Raw genomic sequence first — 22,679 nt, 5'->3', positions numbered from 1 at the left:
AACCCAACCCACTGTCTTGAGTGTTGCATATAGCTATTCCTAAATACCTTTATCAAATCATGTCAGAAACACTCCAAGTGGCTCATGTGCTAGTATAATTTTCCAGTCTAGTAAATATTCCAAATGCATAATAGTATCTAGCTCCCCAATCCATTCATAAATAGTTGTGATCTTGGAATATATCCAGTGTCAAGGAATGATGGCCATGGCTGCCATCAGAAAATGACAGAGCACATCTTTTTTAATCACTTTCAAGGATCCCGTTATCAGAGATAACAAAATTATTTGGAAATTTGCCTGTATATACAGTATGTACCTGTTAACCCTGGTTCACACTGCTGTGACTTCTCATGCGAATTGCTGCAACGTGAGACACAAAGTCACATGACAAGTCAAAACACATTCATTTCAATGTACAAAGTTCATATGCAGCGCTAAATTTACCCCTACATGATCAAGCAGTGTGATTTCTCTCTTTAACTTAGGTACCCAGTGACAGATCTCCAGCAAATAAACCAAATGTCACACTCCACCTTGACTCGATCGCCAATCACAAGGGATGCACCTACAAGATGAAATGAGAAGCCGCATAGTGAATCACGTTTGAATAATATAAAAATTTTAATAAGACACAGACACAGGTAAAAACAAGCGTCACTGTTAAATATTGAAGGTGCCGTGGCTCGTAGTGTGCTTGTGTCTCAAAATAACAGCCTGATGCATTCCAACCAACAGGACGTCGTCAGAGGCGTGGCTCATCAACACAAGCACCCATCTATATATATACAAAAAGCCAGAACTTTCATTACCGGATATGTGACGGCCAAGACTTACGTATGCCGGAAAACAAATGTCCAGAACTGCTAATTTAATGTATTTCAAAGGCCGGAAATAACAAAAATAAACAAAAGGCCATTGTATCCGAGAAGGAAAAAAACGGATTTACCCTAAACACACTTTCCCAACCTAATACAATCAAAAATGGATGGGCGTATTATTATACTGCCAGACTATTAATAAAAACAAAGCCATATCAAAATTTGAAACTCTAATAAGCCTCCCCAGTTAAGGAATAGGGACAAACCTAAAAAAAATATATAAAGAATATATAAAAAAATTTGTCCGGCCAGTAAACATGCCTCCACCTAATGAACAAACAACTTTTTGCATGTCAACTAGCATTTCCATCTGGATGGAACCAATTCTAAACAGCCAAAACATTAAAATATATTAAAATCTAATTTAGAGAAGACTTATATATTGAGAAAAAAAGAGGACTAACAGTATATATTGATAGATAAGATAGATAAGATAGATAAGATAGATAAGATAGATATTTTTTTGGGGGTTTTTTTTTTAGGTTTGTCCCTATTACTTAAGTGGGAAGGCATATTAGAGTTTCACATTTTGATATGGCTTTGTTTTTCTTTATTAAAAGCCCAGCAGTGTAATAATGCACCCATCCATTTTTGATTGTATTAGGTTGGGAAGTGTGTTTAGGGTAACTCCGTTTTTTTTTCCTTCTCGGATACAATGGCCTTTTGTTTATATTTTTTATTTTTGGCCCTGGGAATGCATTAAATTAGCAGTTCTGGCCATTTGTTTTCCGGCTTACACCAGTTCCGGCCCTCACATATCTGGTAATGAATGTTCTGGCTATTTGTATATATAGATGCATGCTTGTGTCAATAGGCCATGCCTCTGACAACGTCCTATTGGTCGAAATGCATCAGGCACTTCTTTTGAGACACAAGCACTCTACGAGCCACGGCACCTTCAATATTTAACAGTGACGCTCGTTTTTACCTATGTCTGTAAGTACAGTCTTATTAAAATTTTTATTTTATTCAAACATTCTTCACTATGCGCCTTCTCATTTTCATATTGTGGGTGCATCCCTTGTGATTGGCGATCAAGTCAAAGTGGAGTGTGAAATTTGGATTATTTACTGGAGATCTGTCATTAGGTTCCTGAGTTAAAGAGAGAAATCACACTGTTTGATCATGTAGTGGAGTCGTCGCCGTCTGGAGATGTTTCATGTTTCATGTCATTATGCCTGTTTGATCTGCTCTCTGGAGATTGGATGTAAGCACTGTGGTGTGGTGTCATACACACTGAAGTTGGTGTGGGGGTCTCGTCTCTTCCATTCACTATATTTCTTGGATTCTATTCACTTATGCAGTTAGGGCTGCATATGAACTTTCTACATTTTTTTATATTTCAATCAACAATAATTATGCTGCTGCTGATGTTTCTACATTCAATTGTGAATTTTTTTTTGACCTTATCACCTGTGAATTCTTTTGAGCGTGGATATCTTCCCCACATTTTATTAACATTCATTTCAATGGTTGCCATCTTAAGTGCTGTGACTCAAGTCGCAGTGGCATAAAAAAATAGTTCATGCACTACTTTTCTGCATGTTCCTTACAAAATGGGTGTCATAGACTGCAATGTTAAAATCACAAAAGAATCATTTCTTTTTCTTATCTTTGCAACTTTGGCTGCAAATTCAGAGGTTTTTTTTTTTAGTCCTATACTCCACTCCCATTCCATTTTCTGCTGTGTACCTGTGGCTCAGCCCATTCCTGCAGCTCAAAATCTCCTCCCAAGCCTTTGTCCACCTAGCAAGCACATTATACAGCTGTGTTCACAGTACAGGAAAGATGGTTTTCAAGAGACAGAGATGCTCTTGAAAATGAACAACTCATCTGACTTGTACATGAGCGTTCTGCAATTTCTGATACAAGGGACCCAACCTATAAAGACCAAGGCAAGTTAGACCGAGCATAGTCAGCAGTAGCAAGACTCTACCATGAGGATTGTGAGACACAGAAAAGTAAAAAAAACTAAGTTCAATAATATGTGTCACACTCTGCATTGGTATGATTGTCCAAAGCCAATGAAAATCCCATAAGAATTGCAATGAAGACCCATCAAGTCACAATGCAAAGTCGCACTGGAAGTCGCACGACTTTGAGGTCACAGCAGTGTAAACTGAGTCTACTACTGTATAATATATATTAAGTAAAGTTTCCCAGAATACATTTAAAAGGGGCTATGTGACCCAGATATGAATCATATTGCCCACTGAATTATGACACCTCCAACATATGTTCGGAAGGGTTGGATTGATATGATGAAGGATACCTGGGCATATATACCAACAGATGAGAATTTTGACATTTTTTTCCTGAGCTGTACTAGAAGCAGAAGGTTTATGAGAAAGAAAATAAATGTTTTTCCCCCAATCCTCACTACTGAATTTTATGTCTACTTTCCTTTCCCAACTAGCTGTATAAGCTGGGAGATTGGAGTGAGTGAAAGTAGACAATATTGAATAGATTTGAGAAACTGAGTGTGGTAAGGGGAAGTCACAAAATAATAGTTTCTCAAAGGGGGTAGTTTTAAAGACCCAACCTGCGTCTGTCCGGCAAAGATTGAATGAAAGAGGTGAGTTGTTGATTCAAAAACATGGACTGTAGTTAAAGTGAATTAGAAATAGTATTATTATTAAAAGGGCAGGAAGGAGAATAGCCAGAAGAAAATACTGAAACCAATCAAATTAAACAAATTAAACAAAATAAACGAATATGTAAAAAGGAAATCAGCAAAAATTCAAAATGAACGGCAGATTGCAAAAGATAGTAGGACAAACCCCCAAAAATTCTTCAAATATATTAATAGTAAAAAAAGTCAGGTCTGAACATGTAGGTCCTTTACAAAAAAATTTGGAGTGGGTGACTGGGAACAAAAAGAAGGCAAATTTATTAAACAACTTCTTTAAACATAAACAAAAAAAGACCGACAATTTTGAAAAAAAAACACAATATTTTTTAATTTTTGCTATAATAAATATCCCAATAAAAAAAAAACAAACAAAAAAAAAAATTTTCCAAAGTTTAGACCGACATCTATTCTTCTACGTGTTTTTGGTAAAAAAAAATAGCAATAAGCGTATATTGATTGGATTGCGCAAAAGTTATAGCGCCTACAAAATAGGTTATAGGTTTATGGCAATTTTATTATTTTTTTTTTACTTGAAATGGCTGCGATCTGCGATTTTTATCAGGAGTGCGACATTGCGGCGGACACATCGGACACTTTTGACACTATTTTGGGACCATTAACAATTATACAGCAATCATTGCTATAAATATACACTGATTACTGTGTAAATGTCACTGGCAGGGAAGGGGTTAACACTAGGGGGTGATCAAGGGGTTAAATGTGTTACCTAGGGAGTGATTCTAACTGTTGGGGGATGGGACTGACTAGGGAAGGAGACTGATCGGTGAAGGATTGGGAAATTCCCCCAGGGGGTTTTTTAGCGGCATAATAATGTAAGGATCATATAGTAAAAGTATATTAAAATTATTTATTGATACAGACGGTAACACACAGATTATTCATCAATTATACAAAATAATATATACTCTGGTTACGGGCATGTCTCAAAGAATATTTCATCAATATATGGCAATACAATACATTTAAAATATTAAAAATTTGATTGACATCCACATGAATACCTTGACGCATTTCAACCAATGATGCGGTCTTCTTCAGGGAATTTGTATTCTGGTGAAATACATCAAAAAAGTTCATTATTCTAACACTTTATAGCGTACTAGCATCTATGTATATGTAATGTTATATTAGTATATTTACCACTCAAAGGATGAATTCCAAAAAAACTGTCACATATCCAGAGATAAAAGCACTAATTGAGGGATCCTCATATGTCAATCCTCACCCCTCCAGATGGGTGCCAACACCAAAAGGCTTACAAGGAGTCACACATTAATGGAACAACAGAGGAGGAAGGGATGGACGACACCTGGGATATATTTCAATGAGTGGTTAGGTATAAGTATTATTTAATATTTAATAATAGTCTTAACCCCCAATGAGCTCATCCCCACCTATATGTACAAGTATGCTGATTTTGATTGAATGTGTATTAAAAGAAATACAGTAGGTTAAGATGTATTATATTGTTGTTGCTATATCTTAGTATTAATGTGATGATGTCATGCCAAAAAGGATATAATAAGTGAGATGAATGGCATAATATTATAAAGTTGCATAATGGGATATGTACAATTAATAAATCAAAAAACAATGTGAGTGGAGTGAGTGAGTGCATACATTTGATAGTGTAGAATGGGAGTATATCTGGCGGGTACTAAGGGAGTTTGGGTTCGGTCCCTCCTTTATTAGCTGGGTAAAAGTACTTTATAAGGATCCCAAAGCAAAAGTAAGGATTAATGGTGACTATTCATCCGAGTTCCAACTAGAAAGAGGCTCAAGGCAAGGCTGCCCCCTGTCCCCTTTAATTTTTGCCCTGGCAATGGAGCCATTAGCTATATCAATAAGGCAGAGTAGGATAATAAAAGGATTCCAGAGAGCAGAGGGGGAAGAACGAATCGCATTGTATGCGGACGACGTTCTCATATTTTTAGGCGACCTGGAGGGATCCCTTAGCCAGGTGTTGGAAATATTCTCAGGATTTGGAAGAGTCTCGGGCTTGTCCATAAACCAGGAGAAATCGGTGCTGCTACCGATAGATCCTGTGGGAGAGAACGGCCCAGTAAGTAATATACAGATGGAAATAGTAGAGTCAACAAAATACTTAGGTATAAAGTTAACAAAAGATCCAGAGGAATATTTAGTTAATAACTTGACTCCCCTGCTGAGGAAATTTAAAAGCAAGATTGAAATTTGGAGAAGTTTGCCCTTGTCAGTGGCAGGGAGATGCAACCTGACTAAAATGTTGTGGCTTCCCCAGCTACTGTACGTTATGCATAATTCCCCAATATGGATAAGTCGGAGATGGTTCAAAAAAATAGATACACTACTGAGGGATTTCATCTGGAAAGGGGGTCCCTCTAGGATAAGACTACAAACCCTACAACTGCCATCACAAGAAGGGGGATTAGCGGTGCCTCATCCAAGGGGCTATTTTTTGGCGGCACAGATGCAGCATCTGGTGAGAAGCTCCGGTCCTAACGGCCACAATAGGAGAGAACTGATGATTATGGGAGCACCCCATGGGACAGTGACGGAAGTACTTGAGGCGAACTCCTTTTTGCATAAACCCCCAACGATAAAGTTGATGAAAAAAGTATGGAACACTATCAAGGCCATGAAGGGAATGGGAGGTCTGATGAAATGTACCCCACTGTGGAATAATAAGAACTTAGAGGAATTAAAAGAAATTGGGAAAATAAAATCATGGGAAATGAGAGGGATAAATAAATTATCCCAGTTGTACAATCAAAATACTCTAAAAACATTTGGATCACTCAAGGAGGAATTTGGTATTCCAAACCACTCATATTTTAGTTACCAACAAATCAAACATGCCTTGAGCAGTCAGTTCGGAGAACAAGGGCCAGTTTGGAACAGGTCTATTATATTTCAAAAATTAGATACGCAGGGTGGACATGGGGGGTCCATAGCCGAAATATACCCAGATATATGTAAAAGCATTATAGAAACTCCGGGAAAATTGAAATGTAGAACTAAATGGGAAGAAGATCTGGGACTAATATCAGATGAACAATGGAAAGAGATATTGGTGGGAGGTCACCAGGTTTCAGTCTCACCAGCTCAGAAAGTTTCACTGCTATTTCAATGCTACTACATAGGACATACTACACCCCTAAAAGGTTATTCAGGTTTGGAGGGAGGAAAGATGACAAATGCCCTAGATGTCAGGAATCGGGGGATCTAATTCACATGTTATGGAAATGCCCAAAGCTATTCCGCTATTGGAATGAAGTGGTGGAAATGTTAAATAAGATCCTCGTTTTAGAACTTAAAATAGAGCCAAAACTTTGCATCTTGGGGGTAGAGGGAAATATAAGTAGAGGAAATTTTAAAATTAAAATAGTAAGAAGATGCCTATTCCAAGCAAGGAAGTTAATAGCTTTAAGATGGCAGGCAAGATCCCCCCCCACGAAGGAAGATTGGGTTAAAACGGTAGTAGAAACAATGTGGAAGGAAAAAGTAGTGTACACGAAGAGAAAGAACCTGAAAGAATTTAAAAGATTATGGAATCCTTGGCTAGAAGAACTAGGATACCCAATGTGAGGGAAACATAAGAGAAGTAGCCTTGTGGTAGCTAAATTAAGTAAGAAATAGTGAGATATGCTTAGGGGGGGGAGGGAAGGGGGGATAGGGCGGGAGGAGGGCGGGGAAAATACAAAAGGAGAAAATAAGTAGAGTATACCTTTTCTCCGATAGTAATATGTGTTTATTAATGTATGTATAGTAGATATAAGCAAAACTGGTATGCTTGTTTTTTAAAATTTTTGTATAATGTGGAAAAAGAAAACAATAAAGATTATGGAAATAAAAAAAAAAAATAAATAAAGTTGCATAATGGGATATGTACAATTAATAAATCAAAAAACAATGTGAGTGGAGTGAGTGAGTGCATATGTCATAAGAGTGAAAGGTGAGTATTGTATATGAAATATCTAAAGGCCTGTGTGTGAGGGGGTGATGTGTGATTGTGTGGGAATGCATACGTGAGAAACAAGTGACAAAACAAACTGAAAACGAAAAACAAAAAACAAGCGACAAAAAAAGCAAAACAAACTATGATGTGATGAGACTGTGTAAACAAGTTGTAATGAATCATGAATTAATTAATGGTGATAAGTGATTGTTAAATTCGTGCCATGTTACCAATAGTGTATGGCTCAAAAGGTATAATCTCTTGTTGGGTATGCAGAGTAGTGAAAAGTGAAAAAAAAACACATTTAAATGCTCAATTATCAGTTGTTTAAGGTGCACTGCAGTTGTGTTCAGTAATCCAAAAGTTAATGTATTATACTGAGTATTGTACTTACATTTAACCTCAATCCTTCCAATGTATGTGTGTGGAGAGCTCGCCTGGGATCACTTTGAGATCCCCAGGAGATGGGGTGCTTAAATGGTATCTGAACTAAATAATGACAGGTGTTGTTCCAAACACTCCACCCCCTCCTTGTCCTCACTGCCCCTGGCGGTCATCGTGTGGCTCCCTCGGCGTTCCTGTGGGCCGAAGCTCTGGCCATTGCCGTCACCACTGTCGCAATTGCGTGACGTCATGACGCTGCGCGCACGTGGGGCCGCAGCCTCCAGTGCGCGCCATGTTCTTGAACGTCCAGTGGTGATTAAAGAATGCCACCGGCACGGTGATGCTCCCTCTGGTGGACGAGGATGTTGGTGGTCCTACCATGTATGAGAGCATGTGAGAGGGGAGAACCGTGAAGGACTTTCTTCACGTCTCCCCACCGTGCCGGGAAGCCTGAATTGAAGCCAGCACTCCCCGAGGGGAGGGGAGAGAGAGGTAAAGAGGAGACCAAATAGATCAGTGCCCCAATGCAGTTCTAGAGAGTAATGTGGTTTGGTATATTCATAAATATGTCTATAACTTATTAGTTCAAAATGTCTTGCTTACAGGAGCTGTAGACACTAAGGAGTGCACTATTCCTATGTTAAAGCTATAACAAATATAATAGTAAGTTTTTTTAGGCCAGAATTTATCTTTCTGGGTCCGGGATGCATTCGATGGCCACAACCTTTAGAGAATGGATGTTTTTAGCATGATAGGTTTTGAAGTGGCGGGGGACACTCATTGTTTAAAGGCTGTGGCCATCAAATGCATCCCTAGTGGTTCTCTGACTGATAACGAGAGGTTCTCCTTGTTGTGCAAACGAGAATCATTCTGGATCTATAAACTGGCTTCTTTATCTCCCAATGGGTTGAACGAAGGCCTAGAGCAGGGATATGCAATTAGCGGAACTCCAGCAATTGCAGAACTACAACTCCCATGAGGCATAGCAAGACTCTGACAGCCACAAGCATGACACTCAGAGGCAGAGGCATGATGGGACTTGTAGTTTTGCAACAGCTGGAGGTCCGCTAATTGCATATCCCTGGCCTAGTGTTTCATAGTATCATCTAGATTCCTTCTGTTATCATTCCTTATTGTCCTGTCACCACCAGTTTTCAGTCTGTATATCCTCAGGGTGTACCCATAGGTTACATACTGAGCGGATCATAGTAAACATATAGCATAGGATGTTTTGTATTGGGAACCACTTGTCCATTCCTACATGGCTTCCAATCACCATTATATATTTTTTCATCCATATACTTGTTAAATATGCATGGTAATGGATAAAACACCAATTAGGTTCTCATTGGGTTTTGACACTATGAACCATGGGAACAATAATCATAAACGAATCATTGAATTAACTAACGTGTCTGGTTCTGTCATGAATATTATTATTGTCATTAATCTTTAATGATTATATACTTTGGGCTATCACACACAGTATGGTCTGTATCGTATTTTACTTTTTTGAGAATCATCTTTATTATTATTAATTATTATTATTAATTTTATTTTCATTAGCAATTCAAATGTATTATTTTATTTTTTTTTATTTTTTTTCATTATATACATGTATATATTTTATCACAATTGAGACATTTAATTCATATTACAACCATTGTTTCTTGTCTTGCTTATTTTTATTGAATACCCTTATCTTTGTCTAATTGTTTGTAGTGTATATATATAATAAGTCTTTGTCATCAAGTTGTTTAAACGATGGAGGTATGCTGCAGTGGAAAAAACAAACAATCATGGTTCCTTTAAATTTGTGATTCTTCCCGCGCGTCCCTATTTAAACCCCATTTGCAGTCTATGTCTCATGACCTGAAGAAGGGCCACACCCCGATACGCATAGTCAAGACGACAGCTATCTTCCTTCTCCACTCTCCTCAGCTTGCTCTCCACCTGTTGTGCTCCAAGCTTCATTTTGGACCTGCGTTTCTTGATTGTATGACATCACGTTCAGGTGTTCCCATCCACGTGCTCTGGTCGATGGTTGCTCTGGCTGCCTCTCGGTCCCCCCTTTGCTTCCTGGTTGCTGCGTGATTCCGCCATAGGGGATCCCATCGAGGCTCCACACTGTCCATCCGGCTCTGCACATGCTGGCTTCCCTCTTCCTAGTGACATCCAGGAACACATGAAGGCTTTGCCATCGCAGCACTGCCTCACCAAGCCAGTCTACCACCGACTGTTGCTTAAGGTACTGTCACAGTGAGGAGCACGCTTTGCAGTAGTTCCATCTATGCAAGGAGATGTCTAGATCATTTTTCATCCAATCACATGTTATTATTAAATCGTCACATGTTTTTATCTCATTGAACATTTTTATTATCTGACTGTTTGTCCTTTCAAGACTGTCCCGATCAGCGCTTTCAATTGTGGTTGCTGAATGTTTTTACTTGTATGCACACCATTCCTGGTGTGCTCATCCACACAGCTGCTCTTTTGGGCTCTTGCAGGACATTTACAAGGTTCTTAGTGCAATAGATGTCCCAGTTTCCGGGCACCAGACTGTTTTTGTCTGAACATCTATCAAGGTTGCCCAAGGTTCCCAAACTTTTTCAAATTTCTCAGTGCGGTCCAGGAGTATACTTGCTATCTTCTCTTGCGTCATAATCCAATACATTTTCACAAAATATGAATGCTGGTGCGGTCAAGCCATGGAGCAGAGGGGAGGGATTTCTGTAATCTACGAGTCACTTGCTACAAATCCTAACAAATTACCATATATGATTTCCTGGGAAAAGGATCTCCAGACTACCTGGGAAGTGGAGGACTGGTATGATTCCTACTCTAGATCTCCCAAAGGCATCTACAACGCCTCTCTCCTACAGGCCAACATCAAACTTTTGACGAGATGGTACCTAGTCCCTAAAAGACTGGCCCATATGTATCCTTCCTCATCTCCTCTGTGTTTCAGAGGATGCCAAGGCCTAGGTACCATGCTTCACATATGGTGGGAATGCCCTAGAATAAGGGGGTTCTGGAATAAAGTATTTCACCTTATCCGCAAGGTTACAGGTTGCACTATTTCCTAGACACCTGCAATAGCCTTGCTTAATGGTCTAGCACTGAGCATCCCTAAACTCTCAGCAGACTGATATTGTTTGTTTTGACAGGGGCTAAACTGACTATTGCCAAGGCATGGAAACTACCCACGGTCTCTCTATTATCCATGAAAACAAAGATTTCATGGATAATGGCACAAGAAAAATTGGTGAGTTCCATTTTAGGCACAACTGAGCGATTTATAGCAATATGGGAACCCTGGGCTCAGTATCTTGGAATCTCCCTGATACCTGGCATTGTTAGCACGATGGGACTCTGATATTAGGGACTTACACCGGGTAGAAAGGCACCTTACCTTACTCTTCTCTCCCTTCTTTCCTCTCTTTTCCTTCTCTCCTCTTTACTTTTCGCTATCCCTTTTTCTTTGCTCTCTCAATAGTTTTACAGACGAGTCCTCATAATATGACTCTGGCTTAGTTATCTCTGTTTAAAATCAGAGTTATATCACGACCCAACGGTGTTTCAGCTCCGAGCTTATGTTTTTATCTGAGATATCTCCAGAACATGATATCCTGGGAGCCGAGGATTAATTTCCTTGTCTCTGGTAGAACCCATTGGAAGGGTGTGGGTCAAGGGGGGTCAGGACCTGACTCTTCACTGGACACAGTGGGGGTCATTTACTATAGAGCTGCGGTGCTAATTTGTGCTAATTGCCGCTAATTAGTGGCAATTTAATGCTAATTAGCAGCAAATTAGCGCTAATTAGCACTAAAACGGTATTCACTATAGTGCTGGTGAGAAAATACTCCCAAAATCGAATTTACTATAGTTCCCTGAAACCAAATAGCACCCAAACCCTTAATCTGCTAAAACCTGAAGTAGTGCACATGAAAATAATGTTTAGAACATGATATAATTGCCTAAATGGTACTGAAATATGCAATATATTATTTAAAGATAATCTGCTTTTAAACTGTGTGAAAAAGTGATTTCTACACTGAAATATCTTTAAAAGTCTGAGAAGTGAAAAATTCCCCGTTTTGGACAACCTGGTGCCAACACAACTGAGCATGCTCAGACCTGAAAATAACTCTCATTTTAACTCAAGTGTCTTTTTTACCTGACGCTATGGTAAATACCAAAATGAGAGATAATTAGAGAGCATTTTTTGGAAGTGAAAATCTGCTCTATTCTAGTCCAAATCAAGTTTTAGCCATTGATTCTAATGGAACAATTCTAACTTTCACAAAAAAACCTTTTAATGTTGAGATGAAATGTATCTTTCCCTGAAATACATTTTCCTTTGCCACATTTTTGCTTCTACTTAAAATATTTTGTTTTTAAGAATGCTAGAATGTGAAATGTTTTGATGCTTTGGTAAAATATAGTTTTCTGTCACTTTCACTTGTTACTCTCCATCTAACAACAATCTTTACCCAAACTCACATAGGTATCTTTACAATCCACAAACAGTACCATTGCTGATGCAAATTTAAAATGAATCACAATTTTTTGTGCTTTTTATAATTTCCAAATATTCATAATTTGAGCCCAAAAAATGTGATATGTGTACCAACATCAGAAATCAAAATGTAATTCCCAAAAATTTGAGGGTAATATTCTACTCTCACCCACAAAAAACACCAAATATCACAGAATAAATCAAGAAGAATAACTCTTGAGTAATGTAATTCCATCACCCGTATATCCAAAGAAATGCAGTATTTATGTGTTTTTATGTGTAGTTATGTGTAGGAGGTTCTCACACATGGCAGCTCTGTGGCTTAGAGGTTAGAACTTCTGCTTAGGATCCCTGAGTGTCTGGGTTCAAATCCCAAACATGCTGCTTCATGTAGAGAAGTTGTCTCATCTCCCATGTTCTATAACTATGTCTAAATGTAGTGATTATGTGTTGGAGGGTTCCACCACCATTGTAAATCTTTTCCAGATACACTATTTAGCCAAAAGTATTGGGAGGCCTGCCTTTACACACACATGAACGTTAATGGCAGCCCAGTCTTAGTCCGTAGGGTTAAAATTTGATTTGGCCCACCCTTTGCAGCTAGAACAGCTTCTGGGAAGGCTGTCCACAAGGTTTAGTGTGTCTATGGGAATGTTTGATCATTCTTCCTGAAGTGCATTTGTGAGGCCAGGCACTGATGTTGGATGAGAAGGCCTGGCTCGCAGTCTCTGCTCTAATTCAGCCAAAGTGTGTTCTATCGGGTTGAGGCCAGGACTCTGTGCAGGCCAGTCAAGTTTCTTCACCCCAATCTTGCTCATCCATGTCTTTATGGACCTTGCTTTGAGCACTGGTGTGCAGTCATGTTGGAACAGGAAGGGGCTTTCCCCAAACTGTTCCCACAAAGCTGGGAGCATGAAATTGTCCAAAATGTCTTGGTATGCTGACGCCTTAAAAGTTCCCTTAACTGGAACTAAGAGGCCAAGCCCAACCCCTGAAAAACAACCCCACATCATAATCCCCCCTCCACAAAATCATTTGGACCAGTGCACAAAGCAAGGTCCATAAAGACATGGATGAGTGATTTTGGGGTGGAGGAACTTGACCTCAACACAACAGAACACCTTGGGGATGAATTAGAGAGGAGACTGTAGGTCAGGCCTTCTCGTCCAACATCAGTGCCTGACCTCACAAATGCACTTGGAAGAATGGTCAAACATTCCCATAGACACACTCCTAAACCTTGTGGACAGCCTTCCCAGAAGAGTTGAAGCTGTTATAGCTGCAAAGGGTGGGCCAAATGAGTTTTGAACCCAATACTAATACTGGGATGCCTTTACAGTTCATGTGCATTTAAAGGCAGGCGTCCCAATACTTAGGCCAATATATTGTATATTGCTTGTGACACTGAGCATGGCTATGGACTTAGGGCTGGTTCACACCACAGAGATGCAGAAAACATGTGCAAGGCTACCTGGTGGCTAAATGGGTAGCAGTTCTGTCTAGTAGCACCTGGGATGTTGGTTCAATTCCCCAATGTGCTAATGCTTGTGTTGAACTTTATATGTTCTCCCTGTGTGGGTTTCTCACCACAATCCAAAGACATGGAGGCATTCTATTTGTCTCCTGTCAAAATAGGTTCTAATGTAAGAAAGTTACTTTTGGATTTTAGATTGGAAGCTCATTGCAGCCAGGGACTGATGTTAATGTTTGTTAGTACTAATCATGCCCAGGGACTTGGACATTTAAAATTTTAGGGTTTACACTGCACAGGTACATATGCTTAGAAAACTGTTGCTTTGTTTATGTGGATGCCAATGGACTTCGATCTTTGGCCTGTAGTTGGAGATTTGATGCACATAGCCAAGAGCTAACACAGTTACGGATAGTATTATGTGTTCCTGCTCATCAGGTGCAATCACTTTAGACATACATAAAGAGATAGATTGAAAGATACTGGTGGGTGTGTACTTCTATTGGGTGTGTCAGTGTGCTAACAATACAACCTCTCTTATATAAAGGCCTGCAGTAGGGGGGGGCTTGTTTGGCCTGAGAAGGTCAGGTTTTTTGCTGCGATTTGTGGGGGAGAAGGAATGATATTGTGCTTATTGACAAATGCCCACCTAGGGATACTTGCTGAAATTCTTGTGCATTTTTTCAATCAAAAGTGGGTTTATGTGGCCATGCTGTCAATGTTGTGTGTGTATTGTTCCTGTCTGATCATGCAAACATCGTTTGGAAGCATTTGCTGACCTTCTACCCTTTTTGAGCTCGTTGTTTAATTGTGTATACCGAAATGCAGCTTCCAGCAGAACATGGTCACCAGTGTATGTATGTGTAGATTGTGGGCTGATGGTGGGTGTTTTGAATAAGTCTTTTTTTTAATAGTATGTTGGAATGCTTTGTAAGAATGACTGTTAAGTATGTTTCTATAATCTTGCAGATAAAAATATGATGTGTTGCCCGTTATACACTGAAATTAGAGCTGTGTTCACGCTAAGGTTTTGTCAATTTTTAGATTGTAAGCTCCTATGAGCAGGGCCCTTAAAATCCCATTGCTAAATGTAGCACCATATATCCTGTCCAAATTTTTTTGAAGCTAGTAAATGAATGTACATTTTTTTTTCTGCTGGCAAAATAAAAGTACATTATTGAGCTTTGTGGTGGTGTTTTTTTGTTTCTCTACTTTTCTTTCTCTTCAGTTTTTGTGGGTGGTGGTTTTGGGAAAGTGCAATATCTCTTACCGTATATACTTGAGTATAAGTCGAGATTGTCAGCCCTTTTTTTTAAGGCTGAAAGTGCCCCCTCGACTTATACTCGAGTCACCACCGTCTGCCTACATGATCAGCGTGTCATGCAGACAGACGGTGGCCAGCATGTGATAATACCATCCAGCGGCCATTCCACTGTTCAAAAGCCACACCTCCTCCTCGTCTGTGATAGGCAGAACACTCCATTTCCCAGCAGTCAGTGTACAGCCTATCACGGACATTCTCTCATCTTCGTCCGTGGTATGAGGATGAGAGAATGTTGAGATAGGCTGACTGCTGGGAAATGGAGTGTTCTGCCTATCAGACCAGGAGGAGGCGCAGCTTTTGAATAGTGGAATGATGGCCGCCGAATGGTATTATCACACGCTGATCGCTGCAGAGCGGCACATGGAGGATGGAGGTCGCCACACGGGGGCATGCACAGGACACAGGTAGGCTGCACGGGACACATGCACAGGACACATGCACACATATACAGGGACACATGCACAGGACAGAGGTAGGTTGCACAAGACACAGGGACACATGCACAGGACACAGGGAGGCATGCAGCTGCAGATGGGCATTGTTGACCCACTTTTTCCACTTACAGTAGCTGCTGCATTTCTCACCCTCGGCTTATACTCGGGTCAATAAGTTTTTCCCAGTATTTTGTGGTAAATTAGGGGCCTAGACTTATATTCGGGTCAACCTATACTCGAGTATATACGGTATATCTTATTTAAATATGTATTTGTGCACCAAAAAACTAATCTCTTCGCCCTGGTTCACATTGATGCTACTTTGAAATCACGCTACTTCACTTAAAGTAGCACAATTTCAAAGTAGCAAGGTCAGCGTGATTTTAGGTGCTACTTGAGAAAACATTCATGTGGCTTCATACACAGATGTCTATTGAAGTCGCACCTGAAATCGGCAAAATTAGTGCGGCGCCACAAAATCGGTGTTGCATCGATTGGAACAGTGCCATTGCTGCCAATAGTCATGCGATTTGATCTCTCAAATCGCATGACAAATTGCTCCAATGTAAACCTAGGCTTCTGCACACCTGCAAGTAAATGATAAAAGGTGGAATCTCTATATATAACAGCTGTGGAGAATTGCAGATAATGAATTCAGCTGGTGGATAGGCAGTGTTGTATTTATCAGCTTTAGTTCACATTGGTGCGATTTGACATGTCAAAGCAGTGACAATTGCACTGTTTAAATTGGTGCGACTTTGGGGTGCAATTTGTATTGATATCAGTGCAGAAACCTGCACAGATGTCTCTGAAATTCCCCCTGCAGTCGGGACTGACATGCGGAAATGAAATTGTGTGATTTCAGCTAAATGATTTCCTCCCTCTGTCAGTGTGAACCAGGGCTCAAACTGGGCCTTTTGTTTTTGTCATTCACCTGCTGCTAACCCAGGGACACCATTTCTTATCGAACGCCTTGAAATATCATAAGTAGAAATACAAATTTGCATATCTGCAAATAAACAAAAATATTAAAATTCTAATCATGGTTGCGATCAAATATTCGCAGCAGCGATCAAAAGAGTGTGGTTTCGCCTTCTGACCCAGAAATAAGTTATTGTAATCACCCGGAAGTTCCTGTGCTGGTCAGGATCTCCATCTAGGTGGACATAGCGAGGTCCCTCTTTAGCAAAGAGGAGGTGCTGCTCATTTTCTGGCTAAGGGTATGATATGTACTTGTGCTTAATCAATGTGGGGTGGATGTGGTAGTTAGATTTGGTGTGGGTGGGGTTCATTGATTTGTTTGGCATCCCTACACATTTTGACCCATGTGCACACATCACTTCCTGCATTTGTTCTGCTGATGTAAATGCACGTATAAATGAGAGCTCCTTACTATTAAAATATATGACTTGTTTCACAGTTAGACGACTTTGGACCTTCGGGTTGCTTGACAAGTTGTACCCCATGATTCTCAATGATAACTAGGGATGGGCCGAACAACCCCCGGTTCGGTTCGCAGCAGAACATGCGAACAGACAAAAAATTTGTTTGAACACGCAAACACCTTTAAAGTCTATGGGACATGAACATGAATAATCAAAAGTGCTAATTTTAAAGGTTAATATGCAAGTTATTGTCATAAAAAAAGTGTTTGGCCCCAGGGGAAATGTATCAATGCAAAAAAAGTTTTAAATCGGCCGTTTTTCTGGGAGCAGTGATTTTAATAATGCTTAAAATGAAACAATAAAAGTGTAATATTCCTTTAAATTTCGTACCTGGGGGGTGTCTATAGTATGCCTGTGAAGTGGCGCGTGTTTCCCGTGTTTAGAACAGTCTGACAGCAAAATGACATTTCTAAAGGAAGAAAAAATGTTTTAAAAGTGCTAGCACTAGTGCCGGTGTTCTGCCGAGAAAGTTCCCCCCGGCGGATAAGGACTCCCCTGTACTGCGCAGGTGCAGCACTTGCGCAGTATGAGCCGCCGAAAATAGCCGAAGCTGAACACCTGTAAGTCAGCTGTACATGGCGCCTGTAACAGGGCCCCTCGTGGGCTAGCTTCGCTTGGCATATTTTTATTCTAACTCTATGTCCACTTGGATGGTGGGGCTTGAACCTGGACTCAGGGCAGAATGTAGTGCACAGGCACCGTGTAGAGCTGACGATCAGCTGTTCAACTTCTGAGACTTTGGGCGGCTCCTTAGTCATTCGTACTGCGCAAACGCAGCGCATGCGCAGTACAGGGGGGTCCTTGTCCGCCGGGGGAACTTTCTCGGCAAGACACCGGCTATTAATGAATTGTCGGTCCTGACAATACACATAAAAGTTCATTGATAAAAACGGCCTGGGATTCCCCCACAGTCTATTACCAGGCCCTTTGGGTCTGGTATGAATATTAAGGGGACCCCAAACCAAAATTAAAAAAAAAAATGCATGGGGGTCCCCCCAAATTCCATACCAGGCCCTTCAGGTCTGGTGTGGATATTAAGGGGAACCCCGTGCCAAAATTGAAAAAAATGGTGTGGGTGTCCCCCTAAAAATCCATACCAGACCCTTTAGGTCTGGTATGGATTTTAAGGGGAACCCCGTGCCAAAATTTTTAAAAAAATGGCATGGGGTCCCCCTAAAAATCCATACCAGACCCTTATCCGAGCATGCAACCTGGCAGGCCGCAGGAAAAGGGGGGGACTAGAGAGTGCCCACCCTCCTGAACTGTACCAGGTCACATGCCCTCAACATGGGGAGGATGTCCCCATGTTGATGGGGACAAGGGCCTCATCCCCACAACCCTTGCCCAGTGGTTGTGGGGGTCTGCATGCGGGGGGCTTATCAGAATCTGGAAGCCCCCTTTAACAAGGGGACCCCCAGATCCCGGGCCCCTCCCCGTGTGAAATGGTAATGGGTACATTGTACTCCTTATATTTCACAAAAAAGTCAAAAATTGTAAAAAACACACAGACACAGCATTGGACAAGTCCTTTATTAAAAAAGAAAAAAAAAATTCCAGCGATGTAATCCTTCCTCGTCCCAGGATACGAAGAAAGACGCCGCCATGACACGATCGGCCTCCATGGGAGGAGCCCGCTGAATGACGCTAGAACTGCCGTGACAGTTCTTAAAAAGCTGAGGGTGACCCCTCCCCCCTCTGATGACACAGAAACCCCCGTAGCATCAGAGGGGGGGCGGGGTCACCTGTACATGTCACTGGGTAACCCCTCGGTGTTTCCCCGTTGCGTCAGAGGGGGCGTGGTCACCTGCACACGTCACTGGTGGCCCCGCCCTCAGCATTTTAAGAACTGTCACAGCAGTTCTAGCGTCATTCAGTGGGCTCCTCCCATGGAGGCCGAACATGTCGTGGCGGCGTCTTTCTCCATATCCCGGGACGAGGAAGGATTACATAGCTGGAATGTTTTTTCTTTTTAAATAAAGGACTTGTCTAATGCTGTGTCTGTGTTTTTTACAATTTTTGACACTTTTTTTGTGAAATGTAGTACAATGTACCCGTTACCATTTCACACAGGGGGGGCCGGGATCTGGGGGTCCCCTTGTTAAAGGGGCTTCCAGATTCTGATAAGCCCCCCGCCCACAGACCCCCAAAACCCTTGTGTTGTGGGGATGAGGCCCTTGTCCCCATTAACATGGGGACATCCTCCCCATGTTGAGGGCATGTGGCCTGGTACAGTTCAGGAGGGGGGTGGCGCTCTCTCGTCCCCCCTCTTTTCCTGTGGCCTGGTTGTGTGCTCAGATAAGGGTCTGGTATGGTTTTTTAGGGGACCCCCAAGCCATTTTTTTTTTTAATTTTGGTGCGGGGTACCCCTTAAAATCCATACCAGACCTGGAGGGTCTGGTATGGATTTTCAAAATAATAAGCTGCGCTATATATTAAACTTGCATGAATCTTGTGAGTCATGCCAATGCACACATGTATGAAAAGTGTTCACTATCACCCGTGATCAGTGCACATTAAAGAAGTGAGAAAATATATCAAAACATTCCATAAAAACTTCTATTTATATGTATAAGTCCATCACAAAAAACTATTAATTCAAAAAAGCAATAAGTCCACTGATGTAGACACTCTCCCAAGGGATGGATTAAAGATTTTTCATAGATAGTGACATGCAGTTCCAACACTGGACATATTGAGTGTGAGGGTATGTTGAACAAAAGGTGCCTCCACCACAGATAATACTGCCGCTTACCAGCTCCCTAGGTCTCCTTTCACAGAGACCCAACGTGCCTTAGGCTTTTACCCAGCCTCGGGTGTTGTGGTAGCTGTCAGCGCCAGAAAGATTTCCCCCACTGTATCTTTACAGAAGCTCTGGCATGGCTTTGTGGGGTAGGTGGGGCACACTGACTGGTGGCTTTGCCTCTCTTGAAGCTGCTCTGCCTGTCAAATCAGATAAATTGGATATTTCTTCTTCAGAGCAAAAGATGCAATTGTAGCAACAAGAATGGAATCCTGTTACAGCTTTTCTGGTTCCAGGAGTGCAGTGTTCCCAGCAACGACCCTCTGGCATCCCATCAATGGATCCTCTCACACAGGGTGCTGCTGTGTCTCTCTCTCCAAACACACTTGGATTTTGAGGGGGACCCCCATGCCATTTGTTTTAATTTTGGCGCGGGGTTCCCCTTAATATCCATATCAGACCTAAGGGGCCTGGTATGGAATTTGGGGGGACCCCCACGCCATTTTTTTTAAATTTTGGTTCGGGGTTCCCCTTAATATTCATACCAGACCCAAAGGGCCTGGTAATGCACTGTGGGGGATCCCAGGCCATTTTTATCAACTTTTATGTGTGTTGTCGGGACCGAGAATTCATTAATAGCCAGCACTAGCACTTTTAAATGACTTATTTTTCCTTTGAAATGTCATTTTGCTGTCAGACTGTTCTAAACACGGGAAACATGCGCCACTTTACAGGCATACTACAGACACCCCAGAGGTATGAAATTTAAAGGAATATTACACTTTTATTGTTTCACTCTAAGCATTATTAAAATCACTGCTCCAGAAAAAACAGCTGTTTTTAAAACTTTTTTTTGCATTGATACATGTCCCCTGAGGCAGTCTCCAAACACTTTTTATGGCAAAGAACTTGCATATAAGCCTTCAGTGAGAACTTTGGATTTTGCAGGTTCGAGCCCCATTGACTTCCACTATTCCAGCATATGTGATCTGACAGGCATTATTGCTGGCAATAGCGCTGCTTTACATTTGCATTAGCGCTGAGTTTCTGAGAGTTGAAGTCTCTCTGGCCTTTTTTGAGAGCTATTTTTTGGCACTTTAGTAAATGACCCCCAGTGTGTTCCCTTTAGGGGTGTTTTGTGGGGGGCGGGGGCCTGAACGATCTCCGGTACAGAGACCCCTTTTTTTTTTCTTTTTTTCCACAGGATTGTGTTCTGTTACAGTATACTGTATGAGAGTTTATTTGACTTGATACTTTCATGATGTATGTAGTGATTGCCATTCCACTTGTTATAATTCCATTATAGGACTTCGTTGTTATTTTGAATGTTATGTTCTGTTATATTTTATCTGTGAAATAATGAAAAAAATTTTATTGAAAAAAAAATTACAAAAATGTGAGGGGTGTACTCACTTTTGTGAGATACTGTATATCACAAGTTGTATGGGACTACTGCATTCACAATTATATGGACTTTTAGCCTGCGTTCACACTATAACGATGCCAGAACCAGCGCAAATACAGTGCCGGTTTCCACATCACATCTCTCCAGCAGGCAGTTCACACTACCCTCTGCGAAACGCTGAGGGTGTCAATACAATGTTAATGACACCCCCAGATCGGTTCATATAACGCAGTGCGAACTGTGGATTTGGACAGGAATCCAGAAATTGCATGGGTGTGATCCAATTCCAGTGCAGGAAAAAAAAAAGTCCCTGCACCTTTTTTGTGTGAATCCAATGCGAGTTCAGCCATACAAACTGTATGGCTGAACTTGCATTGCACAAACATCGCATGTGATCGGCACAGTAATGCGGGTGCGAATCGCATGCAATATCTGTGTTTGCACATGTGTGAACCCAGGCTTACTGTTCAATTGTTTGTGATTCATTGATAGTTTTTTCCCTTTTTTGTCTTTTCTGATTATTTGATGATTGCTGAACACAACATCAGATCACAGACAGTGGTTATTACTCACAGAATAACTTTTGTATACAAAAGTCCTTCCATATGTGGAGGTTAAGCCCGGGTTCACACTATAATGGGCTGCGGATCGCACGGGAGCGCTGTGCGTCCCTGTTCCCTGTTCCAGGGACGAATCAGGGCTGATTCTATGCCTGAATTTGGCCCTGAAACGGAGCCAAAGACGCACAGTGTGTGCAGTGCGCTCCGCAGACGTCCCGGAGATATGTGAACCGGCTCCATAGGGAGCCGGTCACATTCTCCTACTATGCGAATTAGATGTGGCGAAACGCACATCTAATTCGCATAGGTGTGAACCCGGGCTAAATCTCTTTTTTCTTCCAGACATAAAGGGGTTGCTAGATTGCAAAATCTGGTGTAGCTGTGCATGGTAGCCAATCCACTTCCAACTTAAGCTTGTTCAATTAACCACTTAAATACCAGGGCACTTATACCCCTATTCTGCCCAGACCAATTTTCAGCTTTCAGCGCTCTTGCATTTTGAATGTCAATTACTCAGTCATGCAACACTGTACTCATATAAAATTTGCATCCTTTTTTTCACACAAATAGAGCTTTCTTTTGGTGGTATTTAATCGCTAGTGGGTTTTTTATTTTTTGTGCTATAAATTAAAAAAAAACATAAATTTTGTGAAAAAAATGCCTTTTTCTTTGTTTCTGTCATAAAATTTAGCAAATTAGTATTTTTTCTTCATACATTTTGGCCAAAATTTATACTCCTACATAGCTTTGGTAAAAATAACCCAAATTAGTTTATGAGGAAAGGAGCAAAAATACAGCAGGAAAAGCAGTAAAGATGCAACAATAAGGGTGGGACTTTATATGAAGCTCATGTTAACAAAATGAATAGAATGGTGGATAGTAGAATATTTAATAATGTATAGATACATGTTTACATACATTACATTTCA

Source organism: Aquarana catesbeiana, linkage group LG11, assembly GCF_042186555.1.
Source record: "Aquarana catesbeiana isolate 2022-GZ linkage group LG11, ASM4218655v1, whole genome shotgun sequence".
Classification (NCBI taxonomy): domain Eukaryota; kingdom Metazoa; phylum Chordata; class Amphibia; order Anura; family Ranidae; genus Aquarana; species Aquarana catesbeiana.
Note: the sequence above shows the minus strand (reverse complement) of the source record.